The sequence below is a fragment of the Heterocephalus glaber genome, unplaced genomic scaffold (assembly GCF_053883595.1).
Source record: "Heterocephalus glaber isolate CG9 unplaced genomic scaffold, H.glaber_assembly_v1.0 deba00001461, whole genome shotgun sequence".
Lineage (NCBI taxonomy): Eukaryota > Metazoa > Chordata > Mammalia > Rodentia > Bathyergidae > Heterocephalus > Heterocephalus glaber.
Genome location: NW_028258308.1, coordinates 15,906,575 through 15,926,356, shown reverse-complemented (window position 1 = coordinate 15,926,356; position 19,782 = coordinate 15,906,575). Strand labels below are relative to the sequence as shown.

Genomic DNA, 19,782 nt, shown 5'->3' with positions numbered 1-19,782 from the left:
TGCTTCAGTCTTCCTAGTTACTGGAATTACAGGCATCTACCATTTGCCTGGCTTAGTGATTTTTTAAAATAAAGTTGTGAGAATTGTATGATAGGCAGTAACATTTTTTTAACAAATTTTTCTGTCTACATATTTAGCACACTCCTTCCCAAAGGTTGATCCCAATATGCAATGAAATTGAATGACAAGTTGATTCTAATTTCAAGTTCTCCCTCCAGAAGGGACTATTTCCAGGTCCCCACTAAAACCAGAGAGACTTCCTAAATTGGTTTCTTGGGATCTTTCCTGCTCAGTGATGCCCTAATTTACACTTCATAATTTGCAGCCTGCACGTGAGGCATTCTTGAACAGTCTGAACTGAAAAGAAATTCTTATCATAATTAATTTTTAAGGCAGCAGGGACTTGGTTATGAGCTTACTCCGAGCCAGCAACTGAAGCAGCAATGTCAGTGTGACAACAGGTCAAAACAATGCTGTTATGTCTTCCATGTCACCACTGAATTAAAGTGCTTGACTTAAAAAGATAGCAATTTATCTCATGATGCCATTTTCAAAGGACTAAGCATCATTGCTTATTTGGCTTTAGTAGCTTCTAATACTAGAGTTTACACTCCTTTAAAAGGCGTGTAAAAAATCATACAGCTAGCTATTGATAAATAAGCACCTTTATTGGATTATAAAAATTTGCATGGCTTCAGAGGTGTTTCATTACAAAGAAAACCAGTTGCATTACAAATAGTTTTTACACAGACAAGAAGGAAGACTGAACTTGGAGATGAGAAATATTTTACCAGAAGCATTTAAGAAGCTATCTTAAAACAGTTTCTTTCCAACCCCAGTGGGATTCCTTTCCCAGGGCAATTGCCTAACAGAAGCAGAGTTGCAAAGCTAGCTGTTAGATGTGACCTTCAACCAATGGTAATCTAGAATGATGAATGCCAGCAGGATCCTAGGAATTCTGCAGGTCCATTAGGGCCCCAGGGGTCACAGTTGGGAGGACTTTGGCTATCTACTAGAGTCTGAGTTAAACTGCAAATCAAGAATTAAATATTCCCTGCTGATTAGAAAAAGTTTTGATTCTTTTTCTTTTTCATTCCTTAGCTCATTTCTTTTTATTTTCTTTTGTTTTAAACGAATCTTAATAAGCATAAAAATAGATCTGATCCATATGAATGTGAGAGAAAAGTCCAAGTTTTCTTTGATTTTCTGTCCCTTTTTGCTTTCTTCCTTCCCTTCAACAGACAAAACAGGAAGGTAGTTATGGCTGGAAGCTAAACATTCACTAAGAGAAGTCTTCTCTTCTGGATTCCTTTGGAATACTCAGAGTATATACAGCAATAAATGGGAATTAACATACTACAACTCTTATCTATCATTCAAAGTAATACCTAAAGCATGAAATAAAGGAACAAACCTTAATCTAAGGGAAGAATATATTGTGCCGGTGCTTAAGTTTATTGCTAACTTGGCAAAAAAGTTTAGATAAGTGACACTGGTCAATCATTCATCTTTCTTTGGAGATAATATCCTCTCTAATTTTTTTCTGTTTGGCTGCCAGGGAGAACATAAATAACAAAGGATGTGTTAATAAAGGTGAGGATGAAGATAGAGTGAGGATGATGACAATAAGATGGAATAGTTCAGAGAAATTAAGATTTTAAACAGTCTAAGTGAAATTTTATTTAAAAATGTCACTTCTCTGGTGACATTACATGCATTTTAGAAATTATTTTCAGAAGGCTGTTCTGCAAGCTGTCCGGTAATGAAACCTCCCCATCTCTGGAATAAGTGGATTTACTTTTATGGCATACAACTGTTTCTCTTGGCATTTATTATCGATTCTTGCCCATCAGGACAATGTATAAGCTAAGTAAGTGGCTTCCATATAAGAGTAATTTATTGGACATAAGAAAAGTCTTCAGCTTCCCACAGTGAGATGTGTCTTCCAAGTGGATCAAATTAAAAAATAAAACAATTTCAAACAGTTGATACACTGATTGGCTATAACAGCTTTAACTCAGCATGTCTTTATGCCAGTCATTATCTTGAATATTATCAAGTCTCATTAATGCTAATGATGTATAATCGTATACATAGGATTCTGCCCCCAAAGAAGTCAGAGTTAAACTAAAGTTTTCCTTTAATTGATCCGTGCCTAATTTTTTTCAAATGATTTGTCTGAGTAAGTATTACAGTAGAATAATTGTAGCTATGTTCCACTTTTTAATTTTATGTAGGGTCTGAAACTCTTGACAAAACTCATTTCACAGAAGTGTCCCAGAGGCTATGCCTCTCAAATTAGTGGACGTATGTGGCAAAAATAAATCTTTGTGGGGGGGGGGGGCGGAGAGAAAGAGAGAGAGAAAGAAATTGAATGGATGGATGGGTGGGGTCAATCATGTACCAATCCAAATATTAATCCCTGAGCCACATCAATGGCAACCCAGTTCATTTCATGGAAAAACAAGTTCAATTAAATTAAGTTTTTATTACTATTAATAATAAAATCTGAAATAATTCCATTTGTATAAAGTCTTTGTACCTCAGAATTTTCGGCATTGAAGACTTTTTCAGTTTTCTCAAAGCATTTTAGTTTATAACAGCCGTGTGATTTCCATGCATACCCCTGAGGAAAGAATGTGAGGCAGATGTGAGAGCTGTCAGAGGTGACGCACCGTTCATGGCCCGATAGGTCACATCACACTCTTAGGACCTGTGTCCAATTTCCGCCCTTACGATTCTGGTTTTCAGTTCCTGTCTCCCCTGTGTGACCCCAGCACTGGAAATGGGTTGTAGTATCCTGTCCTCACTCCCAACAATCATTCAGGTTCTATAACTTAATGTGTCCATGACCCTAGCAAATCCAGAATCCATTATCCAAATAAGCCAAGAAGATTATGAAGTCTGTAGTTAAATAAATGATACATACTAGAGAACCAGTTGTGTGTGGCTGTTTTCTATCTCCCTTGACTTGTTATCCTAATTTAAAAAAAAAGAGTGAAACTACATCTAAAAGTACTGCTTAGCTTTCTTTAGCAGCTTCCCTGTCTCCAGCAATCCTAACATATAATACATGTGGAATGAAATGTTTCCCTACATTTTGGCCTCCTTTTCGTTCACCAATATTTTCAAAAACATCTGTTCCCAAGACAAATCTTAAAGTATGCTTTCATTTTTATGCTAGCACCTGCACAGAAAAATGTTTTGGAAATAACAATATCATGATTCATTTTTATTACAATTTAGGGCCAAATTATAAGGGTTTTTTCAAAATTAGGAATATTAAAAAACCATGTACATATAATCTTCAGGCATAAATTCAATGTTTGAAATGTAAATCTTAGTTCTGGAGCGACATACAGATATCAATTGCTCAGATAAAGCATGAAAAATGTCCTTAATCATCTACATTTCCAAAGAACTATGTTAAAAACATAAAGAAAACATCAAAATGATCTACTTTCTTGCTCTGCTTTTGGCTTTGTCCTAGGGAGTGGATTTTTACTCTTCACATAAATATCATGTGAAAATGTACTGTCATTTAGAAAAACAATCTATCTTTTCTTTTGTCCTGACACCTATATTTAACTTTGCTTCTTGAACCTTGTTTATGCCAATCTGACAATATTTTCCCATGAACTGATTTTTAGTTCTTCATTGGAAAATGACTCTTTTTTGATATTACTTTTAGCACTCTAAGACTATTTATGAATGCTTTTCTACCAGTGTCTTACATGCTGATGTTAGCAAATTATAAAAACAATGCAAAAATAAAAATCATGTAACATAAGGATATAACATTCACTACAGTAAAAGGATTAGATAATATTTTATTACAATGGTGATAATAATTTTTTATTTGATTATTAGAAGCTATTAAACACTGAAATGTTCCATATTATAGATTGCTAAGAAACAAAATTGAAGATGTATTCACTATTATTGCATCCCATGCTGTGGCATTCTATGTTGGAAAGAAAGACTTGCCATTTTAGAATTAAATACTTTGTCATTTATATTAATAAAATGCTAAATGATAAGATTTGATCAAAACATAATTCTATTGCAGACAATAATGCAGACAATCTATTTCTGTAAGAAGGATAGCTTTTTAAAGAACAGTATTATGGGTGTTTTTTGATCAATGAAATCTTTTCATGTTGCTAATGGGGAAGAGCATTTATGAGAGCATGATTTACATAACCGGATGCATAAATGGATACATTTATTATTTTAAAGCAAATTCTACCTAGAAGGAAATTTGTGGTAGTTACTTTGGGAAATCAGTTGTAACTTTAAGAGTAGCCCTGACTTGGTCACATGCATATAGTCAATGACCTGATTTAAATCATGAGTTACTAACCTCAACTGAACTTGAGTAAAATCTCATAAATACCTTGAAAAGAATGTACTGAATCAAAAGAAATGTTAAACTGATATAAAAACAATCAGGAGACAGCATGATTATGAAAAATTGCTTGGTTCAAAGAACTTTTAAAGGTTAGAGTTCTATTAGAGGCTTTTAAAAGGAAAGCAATATGAGAGGAAGAACACAAGGAAGAAAAAAGATTAATACACTCACTGCCTCCTTTTTTGTTCTATTAAGCTCACTTTTTTTCTAAGAGGTTACCGTTTTTTGCAGCTGGTCAGAAATATCACATTTCTTGATGTCTCAAAAGGTTTTATAAGACTAAGTTCCACCGTACTTTAACTTGAATAACATATTAAGCAGCTGTTGAAAATAAAAATGCATTATGGATATTTGAACAGAGACAGGAATGAGAGGAAAGCAATTGCTCTTGGGATGTGAATTAAGACTACCCATTTCCGATATTATTCAAATTTTCACAAATATTATAGCAACTAACCATAGGGATTCTAAAACATAGGCTCCAGGTGCTTTTTAGTTCAATTTCTTGGTACTTTTACAAACACAGTTAAAAGTTTTATTTTTAATTAATTTAACATATGGTATGTTTGGGAGGTAAGGAGGTTGGATTTATTATAAGGTGTCTCAGTATGATATGCATGCCAAATAACTCTTTTTAAATGACTACAAGTGGCTGAAAATACCTACACTATATAAAGGTGAAAACAAAACAAAACAAAAGCTTATCAGATCACAATTAAAAATTTATCTAATGCGAATTTTCATTATGAAATATTTTTAAATTTCCAATAAGCAATACTTGAATTAATCTTGATGTATTTTAAGCTCTTCTTGTTTCTTAAAGTATTGGCAATTTAGTATATGCATTTTACATGCACATGATTGTTTACCCACTGTCAAATATAAAACATAGGTACATGATTTTTCTATGCTAATGAAACTTACTTTACATTAGTTTAAAATTTTGTTATGAAAATTTCCATCTTTGTCTGTTTCTTTTATCATGCCAAGTGAATAAATCTATATATGAAAGTTGGTTTCTAGTAAAAGAAATGTTCAAATCTGGCTGCCAGTTAAGGGGTATAAATATATATATATATATATATATATATATATATATTAGATGTATATTAGCTCTTTCCAATTTCAGAGTACTAATTTTGGTCATAACATTATATATTTCCTAAAGACAGGAAAGTCAAACTGAATTCCTTCCTACTGCCAAAAATTCTATAGCACATTTCCGACATTTGAAATGCTACATTCACTTTTGGAATCAAAGACAACAGTGCCAGAGTGATAAGACAACCAAGCATTCAAATGTGCCATGAGGCTGGAAAATCACTGTGGTCAGAAAGCACAGTTAGAGAAGCAAGAAAAAGCTGACTTTTCACTCCCCTGTTACAATTCCATTTGCAACTCAAAGGTTGCAAAACACGGGAAAAATAGATTTAATGGACATTCAAATATTTTGAAGTGGTACGCTGATTAACAGTATGTCACCAAGTAGCTTTCAAGGCAGGAAATTTTAAATTTACCCACCAGTTTAGACAATGACAAAGGCTGAAATTTAGTGAAGTGGCACAAATGAGATCAGCTTAAAACTGTTTTACTCTTTTAGTCATAGTAATAGAAGTTTTAAAATTAAATGCAAATCAGGTGTCTATTTGTATATTTTCTTCTCCTGTGAATTTGGTCTGTATGTGTATATGTATGATTTCTGAATAACTGTTCATATATTACCTAAACAGCAAAGCTTTTAAATAGACCCACAATAAATCTCTGATATTTTAAAAGATTTATTTCTTCAGGTTAGTTCAGCAGTATAACATGTTTTGAGATCTGGGGGTATAGCTCAGCCATAGAGTGCTTGCCTAGTAGTACAAAGCCCTGGTTTTGATCCCCAGCAATGAATCCCCAAAGAATAATAATAACAATAATAATAATAATAATAATAATAATATACATTTTAACCGAACTACATTTCTATGCAAGTTCAAAACCAGAACTCCTCTTTTACAGATTTATTCTAAACCATTGATTCAAATCCAAATGGCTGTAGTAGTTGCTGGAAATGTAATAGGGTGTTTTTAAAATAATGCTTATTTTTTTCATCCATGCACACACATTATGAAGATAGATTATTAAATGATATTTTGTAAAGCATAGTTTTTTCCATATTGGTTTTAACAAAGGTAGATTTTGCTTTACTTTCCTTTTAAAAGTCACTTATCACAATATCTACTTCCAATTGATTTCAAATACAGTACTTTACAAAAATAAACAACATATATGATGAGGGATAAATTTTGGCAGAATCACAGATAGCAAAGAGCATGGACTGTCAGCAAAATTAATTCTGCTTTGATCTGATATGGTACCAAAATGACTAGGAGTTTCCTACCAAAGAAGTTATATAGTTTCTATTTTCTAAAGAAAGAAATCAAATTTTCTGAAAATAAAGTCAGGATGGAATATATTGTATGACTTCTATGTTTATAAAATAATGAACAAAAGCTTCAACTATTACCTTATAACTTGCATGATTGTCTCACTATAATAATATAATACAACTAAAGCACATATTTGTATTAATGGAGAAAATTATATTTTCATTGACATCACTTCTTATTTGATTTAAGATTATAATTTATGTTTATAATACTGTACCTCTAATAGCTTAAGCGTTTGTGGCTCTGGATCCCTTACATGGCTTATTAAGTCAGGGATTATTTACCCCTTTCCATTCAGAACTTGAATTAAATATTTTTACATGGCAGTTTAGCTGGGAAGAGAAATCCAGGGTGATATTTTATTTCTCTTTTACTTCAAAAAGATTTTGGAAAAATCTTCTGTTTTCCAACAATGCTCACAGGAAGACTTCTGTGAGAGAGTTCTTGTTAGATAATGTGTTTACCCTTAGGTTACTTTAATACTTTTCTTTCAATCCTTCATACTCTGTATTTTCAATCCTTCATACTCTGTATTTTCCATCATGTGTGAAAAATCTTTTAACCATTATTTCTTTGAATGCTGCTTCTCTTTTATTTCATTTATTCTCTCCTTTTGCTATCCATATTATACCTTATAGTATATCATTTCATTCTTCATGTTTTTTAATTCTCATTTTTTTCTATTTTTTATAAAAATGTCTTTAAATAGTCACACAATAAATCTCTGAGATGTTTTATAAGGCCTTGTATCCTCAGATTAGATCAATGACACATGTTTTAAGATATGGGGATGTGAGTGAGCAGTCAAGCACTTTATGCTCTATTGTGATTGAATTCCTTGATACTATATTTTGCACCTACATTGAATCTAGAGCTTATCTATTACTGTTTCTAATTTCAGGGACAATATTTTTCATCTATGCTGTGCTTGTTTCATTTCACTTATGCTTTCATAATTTTTTATTATTTATGGATCTTATTTCTTCACTTCACTCTGAGAATATTAAACATATTTATTTAAAACTAATTATTTTTATTTAAAAATCAGTGAACTCATCTCCCAAATATTGATTTTACTGGTTTTCTTAGCATTGGTTCTATTTATTTTGGAATTCTGATTTGCATATTCACTTTGAATATTATTTTATATATTCTCTGTCTTTGCCTCTCTTTCTTCACTCACTTCTCCTTGCATGCCAGTATTTTTGTTGCCTCCATCTATCCCCCTGTTTCATTTCAGATCTTCTCTGTACTGACACCTTGAATCTTTTGTCCTGTCATGAAACTGGCAATCTTACACATCCGGTCTCTAAGCCAGGGAGTATCTGGGCTCATGTTTTGAGCATTTGCTCTACCCAGCCACCCCCAGATACTAAGCTTTCTAGGGAGAAAATTACAGGCTTCTCTTTTTCTTTTTTTATTCCTTTTCACTACTTTTCAATTCCAGCCCAATCTCTAGTTTCCACACAGAGCTGGCTTAGGTCCAGACCTCAGGCAGGGCACCTTCAGATCTTGTCATCCTCTGGCCATCAAACCCTGTCTGCTTCTGACACTCTCCCGACACAGAGACCAGGAGGACTTCACTTCAGCTTCATTTCCTGGTGTATTTCTGTTACTCTTCTTAGCCATGGACATATTTACATTGTTTTTGATTACAGATATGTCTCTTTAAGATTTTTCTTTCTTATATTTTGACTATCACTGTTTGATGTTTAGAACTAAGGAGGAAGAAAAGGGTGTGTGAGTTTGGAAAGGATGGTGCTAGAAGGATGAACTTATAATGCCACCTTCAGAGGAAATCTTCACTGTCTTCTTAACTACATCAACTTATTAATGTACATACTAGGAAAATGTCTCCTCTTGGAGTTTGAATTTAAGAGAGGAATAGCTCTATGCTCCTCTCCCTTGTTAGAGGATCTCAGAGCACTTGCATTAAAATCAGCTGAGACATTCACTTAAAATGCACAATCTGGGCATCTCTCCTTAGTTACTCATATGCCAACGTTTAAGGGTGGGAGCCTGGGACTTTATAATTGTAACTATACTTTCACTGTTTCATCTGCAAACTGCAGTTTTGAGAAGTCAGTGCCTAACCATTAACTGTACTTGCAAAATCCTGTTTCTAAGAATCTCTTAGGTGCTCTCTCTTGTATTCCCAGAAGGAACAGTGAGAGCATTTAACTGAACAATTAGCAGACTTTCACCTTTAAGAGGGAAAGTAAATATTTTTAGTCAACAACTCTCCATAAGGTATCTTAAAAGCAAAATGTATGCTAGCTATCTTGTTAGTTACTATCAAGAAATGACTTTCTTTGCAATCACTATGGCACCACCTGGTGATGGACAAGCCATCACTAAGCTCAAGAGTGAAGAAAGCTATGAGGGACAGGCTTTAGATAAAGGTTCTTGACCACTGGAGCAGGGCTTAGGGATAAGTCCTTGGATCAAGCCACTCCAGCTGATGAGGACACACAGCAGGTCAATGGCCTGTTTTAGCTCCTGCCTTTACGTCAGTCTTTGAGCACAATGAAGCAATGATGGGAGGAAATGCGAGCAAAAATAAATAAATAAATAAATAAATAAATAAATAAATAAATAAATAATGAAACATACTTGTCCAATGCACATTAATGTACAAGTAGAATGCATTTTAAGGAAACAAGGGGAAATATTAAAAAATACACTTTAGTTCAAATAGAGTGAATGGGAATTTTTTTCATGTCTCCCAAAGTAGAAATATAATATGGTATATAAAAAATAAGCATGAAACTTTATATTTCAATATTGCCATAGCCTGGGAAAATATTTGTTTAGTTAATTAGTTTTTTTATTCCTGTACTTTTTATTTGTGATCCTCAGTTTGAAGGGAATTCCTCATCTTTGTCCTTGGTTTGGTCTCCTCATCTCTTCTCAATTTTCCTGTGGCACTGATGTTAATAGGGCTTCTGTGCAGAAAGTGAGCCCCATTAATTATAGCAGTCGGTTGCAACTGGAAAGTCACAATTATTTTACATGAGGAAAATGGCTTTTTAAGAAAAATCTAGTTGGCAAATGTCAGCTGAGAGCTACTCGCTATCAAGGTTCAGCAAAGAAAAATACTGCGTGTCTGTGTAATAGAGAGAAAGCAGACTCGGGCCTCTCTCTGTTCTGCTGTCCTCCACATCTGTCATGGTGGCAACCAGGTTTGTGTGCAGTCAAGAAGACTATGTGAAAAAAAAAAAGCTATGCTAAATCATTTTCAGAATGAGAAAATTAGTCTTGCCTGATAAGTTATTGTATACTTGACTATGTCATCATATGGTCATCTTCATTACTGATACCTGTCCAGCACACATGGCTTTTAGACACTAGGGATTTAAAATAGGACATGATTGGGCTGGGGATTTAGCTCAGTGGTTTCGCTTGCTGCCTGCTGCACAAGCGCAAGGACCCAAGTTTGATCCCCAGTACCAAAAAAAATAAATAAAATAGGACATGATTTTTGAGCACTTAAAATTGTGGAAAGTAGTATGGTAATCACACAAATGTCTTAAATGATGTGTCAATAACTAAAGAAAATACTCATTTTATTGTATATCATAATATTCTCATTATGATATTGTCCTTGGGGTGGATTTAAATATATAAAACAAACAAGGCTTCCTCTCACTAATATCTGTCTTAACAAATCACCCATGAAAGTAGATGACTGAGGCAGAATCCTCATCATCTACTTTTAAACAACCAAAGTGACAAACGAGAGTCAACACCAATGCACACATGGAAAGGGATGCAGTTATTTGTGCTGTCAAATATCCAGCCCTGATCCTGGATCTGCATCCAACAGGGAAAAATACCGCAGCCAAAGCTCCTGGGGCTATTACAGTCAAAATGAGACTAGGAGGCCTCTGTTTTGGCTGCTAGGATGAAAGGAAATATGCTCCTTGTAACCACCCTGGAATAGGAACTGCATTTTCTCAGAGAAATCATGTTATAATTGAACAATTGCATTTTTCATTTCTCTAGGACCCTATATGTCTCCTGAGAGAGGCCCACAGAAGAATACAGGTGCCCCATCCAACAAAACAGCTTTGTGGCCAGGAGGCAAGACCATAAATGTTCCGAGGAGTAATTTTACATGGTCCTCACCTGGACTGAAAGAGTCTTCAGTGAAGTCCCTTTAATGCTGAAAATAGATGTTGCTAGGAGCCTCAACTACTTGCTTTGGCTCCTTATTTTTTCTGCCTTTCATGTGGTGTATTTACCTCATTCGTCAGAGTGCCACTGCATGGACGAAGCAATTTCCAGTTATCGGAAGCCTCTCTTGCTGTGTTTATCTGAAACCTTGACTGCCCTGGGTTATCTGGACCCTCCCTCTGTGCTGCTTTGTGGCCATAGTACAACCAAGCCTGAGATTTCCCTTCTTGAAATAGTGCCCATACTGCTAAGCTAACAGGATGGGGCTCATAAAAGGCACACAGATCACCTCAGAATGACACTGGCCAGGAGAACTGAATCCTTGAAGAACAATGCTTCTCTAATGGATGGATTAGTTCCACTTTGTCCACACTGAACCTACCAACATTTAATAATAGAATGTACTATGAAGGATGACTCTTTATTTTTAATTCTTCAATTAGGCAAGGTAAATTTTTATTTTATTTTGTTTGTATTACTGGAGACTGAACCTAGGGCCTTCACAATGAGCTACTTCTACAGCCCTTTTTCTGTCTTTTTTATTTTGAGACAGGGTCTCACTAAGTTACTGGGCTTGGACTTGCAATCTTCCTGCCTCAGCTTCCCAGAGTGCTGGGATTACAGATGTACATCACTACACTCAAATTAAATGTAATTTTCTTTTTTAAAAAGAACTCAAGTATTTGTGGTGTTAACCAACCACGGCCAGCAACCATCTTGTTAATCTCTTGTCGCTCTCCTTTATCATGTTCTCTGGTCAACAACTCTTTCCTCTTTTCCCCTCAAGGATGAGGCCCTTTCAGCTCACAGAAGATAAACGTTGGTAGTGGGACCTATGGTTTTCTCCAGGGAAACACACACTTTCTAGTCAATGAGGATTCAGCTTACCTCAAGCTGCCTAGAACATGGTAAATATTTCTGTCTGTATTTTATTTATGTTTTACTGTCACAGAAGGAAGTGTCTACCAAGGAATTTGGATGAAAATTCCTCTGGGAGGAATGGTTGATAAATGAGTTTCTTTTTTTGTGGAATATGTAAGAATTTAAATACAACTAAGTTAATATTTATCTTTATTCTTGCAATGATTTACTAACTACAAACCTGAGAAGCAAGACTCCCTGCTCAATATTGTATCTCCTCCTGCACACTAAGGTGTTGGATTATGACCTTGTTTGCTTTTTCCCTGTGTAAACTTGGGATACTATTTCTAGATGGCTCATACTAAGATAGACACTCAGGATTAAAGGTGAGATAATATCTAAAGAAAGGGATTGCAGGTACATTTAAACCCAATAGGTCAGGCTTGTAAGAACGGGTAGGAGTTTGGTATAATAGATATAATAGATAGTTTTTTTAAATATCAAGGGTATTATGTATACAATTATGTGCATATCAATTCTGAAATGGATTTTAGTGTATTGATATCATCATTCTATTCCTTACTATACCTTTTGACAATAAAAAAGGAAAATGTGCAAATGAAGAATGAATGTTTTAAGACAGAGTAAAGCATGGGAATCTAGGTCATTTGCTAATGATTTATTGGGATGTCTTTTTCAAATGATGCAATATATTTTGAACAAATGTCAATTTCATTATTGCAACTTTTAAAATTCAGACTCATTCTTTATGGCTCTAATATGTTCAGTATCTAAGTCTTTGTTCTCACTGAAGGTCAATATGTAACAAAATCCATTCATTCATTCACTCAACAAATGCTTAAGGTCCCAGGTCTCAATACCAATGTCATTTAGGTTACAATGTTACAAAACGTAACAAACAATGTGACATTTTCTTTCTTGTTAAAATGACATTATTTAAAAGATCTGAACTACTTACCACTATCTTTTTCTTTATAGAGGTTTCAAGGGTCACAATTTCCTGTAATATGCTATTTTGACATATTTTGATAAATTTAGTTGCTCTGAAACAAAGCGGCTGGCCCTGAGAATCGCTCTGCATCTTGATATGAATGTATCTTGGTTCTATTAAAATTCAATCCAAACAGGTAAGATCCAGCCTAGAGGCAAAAATTATTTTTTTAGATGGTAACCATGAGTTTATTTTTTTATTACTGAATTTACTTTATGAGATTGGTTTTTAAGTTAGAACTTTGTTGACCAGAATTCTGAATGAGAATTGAATAAAGATACCCATGGAAAGAGTAGAAAGATAGTAAAACTTCCATAGGCCACACAACAAATCCTAACTCTCTTATTAAACAGACACATTATGGATAGAAAATTCTTCAAATCACCTCTTGATAATTCTAATAAATATACATGGAATAAAAGCAAATAGGATTCTGGATGTAAAGGCTATCACTCTATAGTTCCCGCTTTACATCTAAATTTGTTTCATTGCCCTCATTTAGCCTAAAAACTTAAAGATGGTAAATCTGTTGTCACGAACATGACAGGACTTAGATGTCTGAAAGTGTAATTTATCAAACACCACTTCAGTCATCATTTCATATTTTGTCAATGGAAATACAGGCAAAAATTAAAATATGCCTTTGCAAATTTACTTTTTAACATTAAAAGGCCATCTTTGACATTTCTATCTCTGATGGCTCCTGAAGAAGTTACAGTGAATCTGACATGGAGAAAGCAATAACAATAAACTTTTAAAGCATCATATTATTTCAAAAGTCAGAATGATTCTTATTAACTGTCTGAAAAGAGAATCAGTAATTCAGCGAGGCTTTACCTACTATCAATATCAATACATTAATGATGTAATATTCTGGTCTCCCTTTCTATTTGAAGGACAGAAAATTATATTCAACTGAGTATCCATTGGATATTCTATGGGCATTTTAGAATCAACACATCCAAAGTTATTTTAGAGATTAGAATAACTAAGTGACATGTATGAATTAGTGAATTCTTGTGTTAGAAAATGGGGCGGGGGGATACAGCTGGATCTCTAATAGATTGCTAGTCAGATCCACAAAAGACATATTCTCTAAATCTACTACAAATCAATATACAATCACTAACACTGAGTTTAGCTCCTGAAGAATTCTCTATCACATAAAAAGATCATAGCTTGTCATACATTTAATAGATGGGTAGATGTGAAAGAGGCAGATACACATAAAAAGTTAGAGAATCATTAGTTTAACAGAACATTATGAGTAGGAAACACACCTTCTCCACAAACCCAGACAAAGACAGTTACTACTAACAGCTACTTGGTAAACTCAAAGCTAAACTCAGCCTCCTCTTTAGGTAGCCACCACACTCGAGCCCCACTTATCAGGTGTTCCATCATGGTTCCCAGTGTGTTAAAATGGAAACCTTTTTTGCTTTTTCTTCTTCAACATTTGCAATCAATTACCAAGGCTTATTAATGCTTCATTTGAAATATTTTACCTTCTGTCCCTTATGTCTAATATTAAGAGTTACAAATATAGCTTCTATTAACTTATGCCTAAGATTTTGTATAAGCCTTCTAAGTGGATCAAGCTTCTAACATTTTTGCAGTCTAATTCCTATTTCACAATATTGCCAAGTTAATCCTTTTAATATTCTTCCCTTACACAGCATCTCCAGTGATGGTCTTTGTATACCTGAAGCTTCCTTCTGATTCAAGTCTGCTTTGTGAGTCTCCTTTATTCCCTTAAATTCAACAACTTTTTTGCTGTCCTCTATCTTTGATTTTATGCCATGCCCCAAATGAATATTCTTTCCCTTCATTCTTCCAAGTCCTGACATGCTCACCAATATTCCACCTTTTTCAAGGCCTAAAACAAATCTTTTTTTGCTTTCCTACCACATAACGGTCTACATTACTTTCCAAGGAGTCCTCTGGAGAGGAAGGACCTTGTCTTTTATTCACTATTGTATCCCCAAAACCCAGCACCTAGCCTGGCACATCGCAAGTACTCAGTGAATATGGGTTAAATGAATGAATATAAACACTTCGTAATCATTTCTTTGGTATATGTCAAGTGTTTTGAAGACAAGGACATGTTTATTACCCTGTTGCCATCTCCCTAAGTATTCTATGAGCTCAACATAAAGTGAATGTATTCCTCTAAAATACACAGCCACACTTTTATCAGTACACAAAAGGAAAGGTGATGAGGGAGGTAAAGACCAAGTCAGCCCTTGGGTGGGGTTCCCTTCTCACCAAAGTTATGCACTATCTACTCTGAATACAAAAGAAGGCATTCAGGCAAAGGTACAGAAGCATGGGAAGGAGATGAGGGAATGTTCCATATAGGAGGCTGGGAGCTGATTTTACCTTACAGGAGACAAGGTGGAAGTTACAGGGAATAGGGGGTGGACGAAGCCTTTTGGTTAGCAGTCGCAAGCAGCAGCAATGCCTAATAATTTTTTCAGTTTATAGATACTGAATTTGATTTCTCCTACACTTAGCAAAAGCCAGGTTAAAAATAAAAGTAGTGCCACGTTACAATGAAGTTCCTGAACAGCAATTTTTAGCTACTTTCCTGATGCTCTCTATTCTGTGAAGAAAACTGCCTTCCATGGGGAAGTGTCAGCACTGTGACTACTGATGATGAAAAGCCTTCAAGGGAAACCCAGTGATTGCGTGCCTCCACCTTGGCCTTGTCCTCAGCTCCCAGCATGCAGTTACATTTCTCAGGCTCCTTTGATGAGAAGCTGTATATTTTAATCAAAGGTAAGCTTTCGTTGACGGATTTCCTAACTGTTGTCTTGTTTGAGTACAATAAAATAGAATACATCAATTAATAAATGTATTTATTTTCACTGTGGTTTGGGGCTTCTTAAACTCAGAATTTAGATTGAAAAAGCATGTGCTTCACATTAGCAAAGGCTTGACATTTTTATTCAGTCTGGCTGCAATGCCTGCATATACAACGTGTCAACATGAGAAAGTGGAAATACTGCCTTTGCAGCTTCCCGTTCTCAGTGCTCTGATTAGGCATACACTGTCAACTTCATTTGTACTTGATCCATAAAAAGAGTTACATCGTGATATTCTCTTCAAATTCTGGCAAGCTTTATTGATGGCTTAGATGTCTGAGTTAGTTTGGCTTCTATTAAAAACTCTAAATTTGTTTTTTAAAGTGATGAATTACTTCCCCTTGTAGGTGTAGTTTTTCATATTCCAAAATAATCTTACTGACCTTGGGGAAGATTTAGATTGAATACTCTGTTAACCATTCATAGATTTTTCACAGTTAAGTTACACACTGAAAAACTGTTAAGAACTTTACATTTAATAGTCCTCATGACACCTTACTGCCCTGCATAAAGTATGGGCTGTGATTGTTCTTCTTTTACTGGATGAGAAGGGGAAGCAAACTGTCAGGAATTATTTTTATCAGACTGCATTGATGGTGACTGACAAAACAAAGTAGCCAAGTCTGAACCAGAGTGATAATAAGCCCAAATTCTTCTTGATTTTTAAGAAAATAATTTTCAGGACTGGAGGAAAAGCTCAGTAGTAACAAATGTGTGTGTGTGGGGAGAGAGAGAGACAGAGAGAGAGAGAGAGAGAGAGAGAGAGGGAGGGAGGGAGAGAGAGAATATGAATAATCTTTATGCAAAAATAACCTTCTCTTAAATTGTATCCTGTTTTGCAAAGATATCCTATTGCCCCAAAGGGGTAAGGCGGTTGCCTGTCACGGCACAGAACCACCACTACATCTAGGAAAACAGATGAAAGATAATTTTATTCTCAGACGAATAGATAAACATAACTTAGTGTTCCAACACTATTTCACTCTCTCAATCATTAAACAGTGTTTCCCCAACTGCTGACACTCTTTGCAACAAAACATAATATGGACTATGTACCACTCTTGCAATTGTACTTACAGTCAAGATACAGTGCCTGAAACCCATGGCAAGTTACAAGGTAGAGCAGTCAGAGGTCTCCCAAAACAGATGCAGAATCTTTTATTTATTACAGGCCTTTTTATTATTACAGCTGTACTGTCACTATATTTCAAAATAATCCCTTATGCTCTGTTTGTTTGAACTATGAAAGTATAGTCACTGTGCCTTTGTAAAAATGTCTTATTGGAGAAATCTTATTCTTGACCAATCAACCCTAGGACTTAAAAGTATATTTCGCTTGACTGAACCAGTCTCTTTGCCAAACCGTGTCTGAATGATAGGAATACTGAACAGCACAGCTTCAGAAATGCTCAGGATTATATGTGAGTGATATCTTTGGACTAAAATATATGTCCAAAGCAGAAATCTGAAACTCCACAAATAATTTAGAAATGATTGAACTGTGATGAAAAATATCTGAGACAAATCAGCTTTGGACAAAGATACATTTCCATCATGGTTTCTTTTATTCTCAGATCAAATTTGTCACAGAAACAACAGCAACAGCCCCTTTCATTAAATAAAAAGTTAGATTTTTATAATAAATTTCCTATTTTAGAGCTTTATTGTCTTTGAAATTAAATTCAAACATCATATAGCTTACAAAATTTGAGTTGTCTTGTGAAACACCCATTTGACCAACAAAATTTATTAATATAACTTCTCTATTCATCTTTAGCAGAGAAATCATAATTGTAGGAAAATAAAATCCAAGGCAAGTGCAGCAAATAGGAAGTTTTAGCCACATAAAAATTCCAATGAAAGCAAACCAACTCCCTTAACCTCCAAGAAAAGAGGTGAAGTATATTAAATTTTCTTTTAAGCTCACTGGAAAATTTTCATTATGTCCACATTGATTTATTTTGGGCCACGGATGTGCACATTTATTTTTCTATCTGGTTATGTCTATGTTGGCCCAGAAAACTGACTACTGCACTAATATTAGTGCAAATGCATAGTACTTTGAAGAGCTGCACTAATCTTGATTTTACTAATAGCAGTGAATTAAAATACAGGATTTAATTTTTAAATATGTATATTTTTTATTTTTATTTTTGTTTGGTACTGAGGATCCAACTCAGGACCTTGCGCTTATGAGGCAGGCATGGTGACACTGAGCTAAATCCCCAGCCCTTAAAATACAGGATTTTGAGGCATGTGAAATAACTGTACAAAAGTCACTGAGGGAGTGTACACATTCTTCCAAACTTACTATTTTTCCCACTAACTTAGATATAATTAAAGGTCATTTCCCTAAAATTTTGAATGAAATATTCAAGGATAGCAAAGGAAAAGACTTACGCATTTTAGTATTTCAATAAAGGTGGTGATGTGAACAGCTATAGTTAGAGTCTTGCCTATCACCTGAACTAAGTGTAGTTCTCAAATTGCCCTTTCTGTAGCACTGGGAATGTCAACAGGTGATGAGATTCAGTTTTCACACTTTCCCACAGTTCTGGCATGTCCTCCATTTATGACCTCTAACCACTTGTTTTTGTTAATCAATATTTAGAAATTATGTTTAGTACAGATAAAAAAGACAGTGAGGTAGGTTGGAACATAGATGAAGTGGTCTCAAAGTGGAAATGGAAATGCTGGACCACATCATGCCTTATTATGCACTTTCATCTCCATTCCTTAAGTTTTCATCTGTATTTGAAACTGTAGTGGTTAACAAAATAAAGAAAACAATAAGTTTAAGTGTTAAATGAAGACCTTCAAATTTTTTATCCCAAAATATTAGAGAAATCAACTCTATTATGCTCAGGCATTAAAGGAAAGCTTGAGGTCTGGAGCAATTTATAGCAGATAAATGCAAGAAAAATTCACATAATGAAATAATAAAATATGTGACTTAGAGTCTCACTTAATATTTGTATTAATCTGGGACCCTGAAAAAAATGAGAACCATTTTGATGAAACAGATGTTGAATGGTCTAAGTGGAAAACAAATGAAGGCTTGTGTCATATAATTATTATAAAATACCACACATCTGGTACAAAGTTTGGCCTTGGATCAAAGGTCATTTAGGACAAAATAAGCAAGGAAACCATTGGCCTCAACTTGTGTTTTTTAGTACATGTGCTGCTGAGGTGAGCGCTCAGCTTGTGTTTTATAGAATGATCTCAACTTTCCTCTAAGTTCTGTCTTCACTGAATAAAATTTACTTCATGAAGGAACACTGTTTCTCTAAATAAATAAATAATTAGCACATTAAAACCAGACAACTACAGGGTCAGGGTTGGGGATTTAGCTCAGTGGTTCTGGTGCCTGCCTTGCAAGCGCAAGGTCCCGAGTTCAATCCCCGGTACCCAAACAACAACAGCAAAAACAACAAACAAAAACAAAAAAACCCCAGACAACTACAATTTATTATTTCAGAAAAAAGCAATGTAAAATTGCACAAGACAATCTGGCTTTATGTGAAAAATAATGAAAGAATGTGGAAAATTTACTAGGGATCTTTTCATTCATGAAAAACTAAGATCTCAAAGGAAATCTGGACTAACCTGCATATGAGTTTATCACTAATCCATCATCAGGAAAAAAAACCCTCTGAGCTGAGAGAAGACCTGCTAATGTATTCTGAGTCCACTGGAGCAAGAGAGCAGGAGTAGGAATGTTCTGGCTGTAATACTTCTCTCCATTGCCCCAACCATCTGTCCGTCATGGGTCACATCCACTACCTACCATCAGCAGACAGTTGCTCTGGATTCATATTTATCAAGTCAAATCTTGAATATGGTAATGCCTGGCTTTCTCTCTACCCTAGCAGTGTAATATGAGTCCTGTAATAGCCTGATAAATAAATACATAAACCCTTCTAAGTAAACATCTCTCACAGGAAGCAGTGATTTTTTATTGGGGGGGAAATAACAGTGGGAAATGAAATAGCACTTGTGAGAATGAATAAGAAAACTCTTGGA

At 34.8% G+C, this 19,782-nt stretch overlaps 1 protein-coding gene across 22 annotated transcripts in view; it reads right to left on the bottom strand.

Annotated features, from left to right (window-relative positions):
- Positions 1-19,782, bottom strand: part of Tenm3 (teneurin transmembrane protein 3) — a 2,554,979-nt gene that overhangs the window by 371,022 nt on the left and 2,164,175 nt on the right. The gene's annotated exons all lie outside the window — the stretch shown is intronic.